This window comes from Pogona vitticeps, chromosome 4, assembly GCF_051106095.1.
Source record: "Pogona vitticeps strain Pit_001003342236 chromosome 4, PviZW2.1, whole genome shotgun sequence".
In the NCBI taxonomy this organism is placed as follows: Eukaryota; Metazoa; Chordata; class Lepidosauria; order Squamata; family Agamidae; genus Pogona; species Pogona vitticeps.
The window spans coordinates 204012812-204020104 of NC_135786.1; the positions used below are offsets into that span (position 1 = coordinate 204012812).

Genomic DNA, 7293 nt, shown 5'->3' on the forward strand with positions numbered 1-7293 from the left:
ATTTCTTACTTAGATGCTGGCTGTAGTCTTTTGGTATAGGAACACTGGATTGACCAGGATTAGGAAAAAATACTTTTCGGGAGGACAGCTCCCAGAATTCCCCACCACTACCACCATTATAGCCTGTAGTTATGCCTGCTGGGAGATTCCAGTAACTCCAGTAGTTTAAAAAGTGTTTTTTCCCCAAATTCTGCCTATTTGTTTTTCTTTCCTTTCTCCTCCTCTTATTTCCTTTTAAATTTTCTTTCTCTTGTTTGTCTCTTTACACAGGTTTAACTAATGATCTATTATTGACTGCACCAAATTATTACCATTCCCAAGGACTTGCAAATGTTTTATGCTGTGTCTCTGTGGAATAATGGCCATCCAAATGTTTCTAAATGGCAACTTTCATCTGTCCCAGCCAGCACTGTTGATGGTGACTGGTCATGAGAGTTGGAGTTGAACCATACATGCAGGGCTGCAACTCCCCACCTCAAATGGGGAATATTGGGCCCAGTCATTGTAGTGTTATCATCCTAGCCATTGGAGGAGGAAGACAACTCTACAAAATGTAGCTTTCAGCTTAAAGTTGGAATGAATTTGTGGTGAACATGGCTAATACCTAATCAAACAAATCATTCCAAATGAAAGCAGGAGTTATAATCTGGGCAGCCATCTTAAGGGTTTCTTTTATGAAATTTCCACTCTTTATTTGGGACAGGGCAAAGTTTAGTGAAGGATTCGGCCCATCCTCAAAACTCAGCGGGAGCACAGGATGTATCTTCAAAAAGGCAGTGCCTTTCACATTAGCAGCCAAGTAGAACCAGCACACTGGACAGTCATTACTCAGCTAGAACAAACTGACTTGGAGAAGACAGTCTTGTTTCTTTTTGTGGGATGTGAGGTTTTGAAGCTCCTTTAATGTTCCTGCCAGAGTCACAAATTCTGATTCTCTGTAAACCCGAAATCTTCACCAAGGAATGGTCCATGCCCTTTCAATTTCCAAAGCCAATTTCCACACTCTCTCACACACATACACTCTTAATATTCAACACGTTCCAAACCCCACATTTCTTCTCCACCCAGCCCACCCACATTTCACTTTTGTCCACATTCTCCTTTGTGGTTTCGAACAATGCTTCCCCTCTCCAGTTCTCCTTTTCAGCTTTGCCACAGCCTGACTGGGGACGTTCCCTAATGAATCCATCTTGATTGGGGCAATGCTCTTGATCCCCTGTGAAGAAATGTTGGATTGTGACCAGAAGGGCCTTGCTTCAACCCTCATCCAGCTCCCAAAAGTTGCTGCATGCCCTTGGAGAAGCAGCTGCTTCTCAGCCTAATTTCAGCCGCAGGAGCAGCTGCTATGGGGGGAGAAAAAGATAATATTTTCTGTGACAAAAGTGGTACACATCTGTGGGTATTTTCATATATTGGATGGGCTGCTAGGTTGCCCTATGACATTTTGGTGCCTGTGGCAGAACAACAAATACTACATTCCCAGCAATCATAGAAGTTGGAGCACATGATATTCCAGATCAGCCAAGTAATATTAGCACATTAGGCAGAAAATTGCACAAGTGCTTCTCTGCCTCCCTGTAGGTAAAACACAGTAACACCAAACTAGCTAACCACTTGAAACATGTCCCATTACATCTAAAAGGTCAAACTAGTCATTAATGAGAATGTGTCTACCACAAACAGGAGTTCTTCAGACAAATGTGCCTACTAGGCAATCAGACTTGCAAGTTAAACCTTTTGATGACCAATCACAAAACCAGACTTGGAAACATTACTTATTTGGTCATGGCTGGGGAATTCTGGGAGTTGTGAGTGAAAAAGAATGTAATTTTTTACAAACTCTCCACAAAACAAAACACATTAAATGCAAAATACATATGTGAGGAAAATCCCATGACAAACACAAGTCTTTCACCATTTAAAGCAGTGGTTCTTAACCTTTTTGAAAGAAACGCCCCCTTGAGCCATTGAGGAAGTTATCATCGCCCCCCCTCTTATTTCTTATTATATCTTATTTATTTATTTATTTATTTATTTATTTATTTATTTATTTATTTATTTATTTATTTGTTTGTTTGTTTGTTTGTTTGTTTGTTTGTTTGTTTGTTTAAGACACTTAAATCCAATGACCCCTGAAAACAAAATTCAATTCCAAGAAAATGAAATGCCCCCAAAAAGTAACATTTAATGATGTAGTTGCAAGCGAATTTTAAGACTCAAAAAGAAATATAAAAAGGGCATAAAATGCAGGAACTAAAAATTTCAAGACGAAAACTCTGAAACTAAATTAAGATAGGAGGAAAATATATATTCATGCACATTGTAAAAAGGCTGCAGCCTTCTTCAGAGGTTTGGCTTGCTCCAGCGCCCCCCTACCGCCCCCCTTCTGCTCCAGCGCCCCCACACCGCCCCTTTTCGTTCTACCGCCCCCCTGAAAAATGAAATCGCCCCCTGGGGGGCATTATCGCCCAGGTTAAGAACCACTGATTTAAAGGAACAACTCTTTAAAAAAAAATGCTGTGTGTTTCATCTAATTTGACCCAAACTCTGTTGCTTAATTCTGCCTAATGACAAGGCACATCCTGAATACCCATCATATAAATAATGGAAAAAAATATGTTCTTGGTTGCTTTAGAAGGTAGAATTTGAAGAAACTCTAGAAGGTTTAAACTGCAGGGATGAATATTTTGCTAGTCCTTCTCGGGTCTAATTCCATCTACCCTACCTGAGATAGATGATGGTGAGGGGGTACTGCTGTCTGATGGCATTTGGAGGGACATAAGAGTAGGGTTGCCAGATACATGGGTTCCAAAAGGAGGACATAGAAAGACAAAAAAAGAGGACAGAGGAGCATGTATTGAGTGGAGTCTTAGATTGTGACTCCATGAGAGACTGCTTTCCACTTTCCACCTCTCCCCCTGCCATCCAAAATTATAACATAAAATACTACAAAAGCCGAACATTTTAGAGGTTTTTAGCTTTGCGTGCCAGATGGATGACATTAGGCTAAAAAGGAGGACATGTCTTCCTTTTGCCAGACGTCTGGCAACCCTACATAAGAGACCCTCAGTTGGGTTAAGAATGCCTTTCTGATGATCTGAGGTTTTTTATAGAGGAACCAACTACCCCAAAGCATGGTGAACTTTCCTTCATTGGAGATGTCCACTGCCCACAGACTAGGGCTCCCTGCAGCAGTTCTTCCAACTCAGTAGGGCACTGAAGTAGAAGTACCTATGTGCTTTTAATAGCATTTAACACTGGAACCAGACAAACCAGCAATGCAGATACACAGACACACTTTCCACACACATTCCAAAGAAGGAATGGTGTTGATTTCAACATCATAGTTCAGTGCTAGATTGTACGTTTTGAATACACAAGGTGAAAGGTTCCATTTGCATTATTCTGCTGAGGTCTTCCTCTGTCTTCTACCTTTATAGATTTTTCTCCAATACCTGATCTGATTCTGAAATCTACGAATAAAGTGTATTATATCAGAACTTGAAAATATTACTTTTTAAACTACAACTTCCAGAACTAGAATTGTATCCGCCCTGCCCAAATAATATTTCCAAGATCCCCCCCACACATATCCAGAGTAATATCTTATAATATTTGGTCTTGATCCAGTTCTAGAGTGTTGCATTTGCCTGATTGCTCCAGAGGTGAAGAAACAGTAAACTATAAGAAACTAAAACTGACAGGTTTGCTTTCCTGAGCATGTGTTTGAGTGCTAAATTCTTAAAAGTCTGGCATTGAATGCCACCATGTTAACGGCAGTGGCTTAACTTTGCCACTTCTTTTTCCCAATGTTGACCTCAGCTTCAACAGCTACATGGCAGGGTTCTTGCAGGTACCAGGGGATTTCATCCATGCTAGAAACAGATGCACCTTTTGAACTGGACCAATGCAGAAGGTTGAGAATTTTCTTCAGTTCAGGTTTACAACCAACTACAGCACATGGCTCTTCTAGTTCTAGTTCATGTTCTCTCTTTCTGTGTGTGTGTGTCTTTCTCACTTCTCTCCTGTGTGCAGTGTTCTACACCCAAAGGGGGGGGGGTCACAAAGCATTGTCTGGGGGTGTCATGATATGTGTTGTAGCCCATGTTAAATAATTTATTCCTTGAAATTTCGGAGCAGAATATTAAAGTTAGTGTGTATGTCTACATACGAGAAACAAGCCCTTTGGAGGAGAAAGGACGAAGCCTCCACTTTCTGGGAAGTTATGTCTTTACCCAATAAAAATGCCTTTTTATGTAAATGTGGTGGTGATGGGGTCTCAAATTACTTGGCTACTATAAGAGTGGGTCGCAACTTGAAAAAAGGTTGGGAACCACTGGTATAAACAAACAGTGCAAGAGAGCTTTTTCGGCTTCTTTGAGAGGGCACATATTCGGGGTACCTTTGGCAAGCCAAAGGAAAGGGAGATACTGAGAGAATTAACAGTGGCAATTTGCTCTCACAAGATCCAGACCACGGTTCTCCTAAGTAGGGAAGTGTGAGAAATTCATTTCGGGTTTTTTTTTTATGAATCATAGTTCTCAAACTACTTTATAAACAGGATGAAAATAATCTGAGAGTCTTTTTAAAAAACGAGACTTTAAAGAAAGCAAAATTGGACATTCATCCTTCTTGAATTCAAATTGTGTTGCCATCACTTTAAAGAGTACGAGATTGAAGGAGACTAATTCACAGGATCTTTCTCAGGCAATTTACATTTAGCAGCACAATGGTGTGGTGAAAGGCATGATACCACTGCCGCTGTTCAAGCAAAATCCTACCATTGATCTCATCAACTTTTGTACATGGGCTGGGCAGGTGTTGCCTTTCATCTCTAGCAACAAAATGTCACAGAGTGCTGTCCTCTGAAGATGCCGGCCACAGAGACTGGTGAAACGTTAGGAAGAACTACCTTCAGAACACGGCCAAAGAGCCCGAAAAACCCACAACAACCAAAATGTCTTGGGTTAGTCTTTGGAGGGTGTATGTATACTGGAACTGGCCTATTTTTGATATTATTAGGGATGTCTGCTGTCTTTGGTCAAACGTATAAAAACAAACCAAATTAGGAATATATTTGCTTTTCTGGGTTGACCACAGGGTGGAGTGGGAAAGGAAATAAATGGAAAGGCAAGGCAAAAGAAAAGAGGATACAGATGATACTGTGGGTAACTTCTGAATGCCAGTGAATGTGGATTCTTTCATTCATAGGAAGATATGGACTTGCAGCTGTTTGTCCCATGAATCCTCTACTAATTTATTGTCCAATACATTTCTTCTAGTCTTCTGCTAATTATCTGATAGGACAAAACATTAAAAAAAATCAAAACCTGCAGATGTCACCATATTGTTAGTATGCAGCACCACTGTGAGTTTGTTTCCATTTTAGTAAAGAATACAACACTTTTGCTGCTCGTCATTCTTTTGACTCTGGCTCAGACACAATTTGTGGATCAAACTGCCTATGAGGTAAATGAAACTGCTATTATCTAAGGCCAACAAATATTAACAACTTGGCTATAAATAGTAGGTATTACCATTTTTCTGGCATGGCTGCTGTTGGTGATTTAATTGTCAACATGAGAAGGTCACACTGAGTTCTGTGGTGACCATCCTAAATCCATACATTTAGGATTCAATGCCAGGCATATTTACTAGGAATAAGATCATTTGAATTTGATGAGCAGGATCTAATGAGGGAACTGGAAGTTCCAGGAGAAATAGGAAGGTGGGGGCAAGAATCCTCTCTACTTTAGCCCTAAAAACTTGCTTCACAAAGCTAAGGGCAGAAGGGGAGGACAGCTTTGGAATCATCAGGAGAAGAAATATTTTTTCCAGAGAAAGACAGGCCAGAATCCTAGCGGGATTTTACTTTGGCCTCAATCACAGTGGTGAACTAAGGGACAAGGTGCCAGTTGCATGTCCTGTATTATGTCTGTTCTTGCAACTGGCACACAGCCAGGTACATGACTAGCACTTTGTTAATTAAGTGCAGTTGAATGCCACGACTAAAGCAATTTCATTTATACAAGTACAATCATCACAACAGTCTAACCAAAATCATTCAAACATCTCATAAGATGCATGTGAATTACATACTTGTCTCCCACTGACCAATCAAAGTTGAGAGATCTTGATCAATGATAAAATTATAGAAGTAACCTCTAAGGCAAGACTAGGCAAAATGTGACTCCTGCAGGATGAAATACCCTGCCCCCAGCAACTCCCATATCCTCAAAAATTTAAATTAAAAATAGCTTCTCCAGATGCACTGCCTTTAATATGTCAAATTTCTAAAAATTGTCTATTAGAGTGGGTGTGGAAGATTTTCCTATTTAAATCCCAGTTTCTGTAATATTTTGGGGGGTGGGGGTGGCCTCCAAGGTCCATGGGTGGGCACGGATTGTTGGATGATCCCTGTTTCTGCTCTAATGGGATCTTAATTTCTAATGATTGTTGGATCACAGAATGTCTGTTTTAGCTCTGAGCAAATCTCTGGTGCTGGTTTTTTGTCGCTGGTCCATTGGTCCAGATCTTGGCTGCTCTGCCCACTTTTTAAAACCTTTCCCTCTTACTGGTCTAGAGGCTTCAGGATATAGACTAGTTTTTCAATGGAGAAAAACTCAATATTGATTGATGATGGGAAATGTAGTCTCTGAGATTTCCTGCATTCTAAAACAGATTAATTCAGAGATTACCCCCTTCCTGTCAAACTTTTATTTGGAGGGCCTTCTCTTGCAAGTGGCATTGAAGAAAAAGAGCCAGTGCTGCAGAGAGGCAGCTTGTTCAGAAAGTGTGACTCTTCACATTAGAGATGGGCTTGAGCCGAACTGCAAACCAGAAAAGCTGACGGATTGGGCTGGCTTGTGGTTTGTTTCGCGAACAAGTTTGGGAGTCCCATTTTGCCAAAACAAAACAAAACAAAACAGTGCTTCAGTTTGTTCAACAAAAGGGGATAGTCACCTGCCTCCTTCCCACTACCCCTGTTGCCTCCCTATATGCTCCTGCCTCCTCCTCCTCTTCTTCCACCGCCGCCTCCGCTGCCGCCGCCGCCATCCTGAGAGTCACCAGGCCGGGCCTCCCTTCCAGGAGCTGGCGTGCTGCCTCTGCACACCTGATCACCACTGACAGCTGATAGGTGGGTGCATGCACAGGCTCCTGGAAGCCTGGCCCAACACCTCTGTACATGTGCTTGCACAGAGCTGGTGCCCGTGTGGAGGCTGGTGCATGTGCAAAGGCAGCCGGCTGGTTCCAGAACTAAATTTATAAAGTTGTGGAGAATGCAGAGTGGGC

General features: G+C 41.5%; 1 long non-coding RNA gene across 1 annotated transcript in view; it reads right to left on the reverse strand.

Annotated features, from left to right (window-relative positions):
• LOC144589254 (uncharacterized) overlaps positions 1-7293 on the reverse strand; it is a 67107-nt gene that overhangs the window by 6438 nt on the left and 53376 nt on the right. The window lies entirely within an intron of this gene.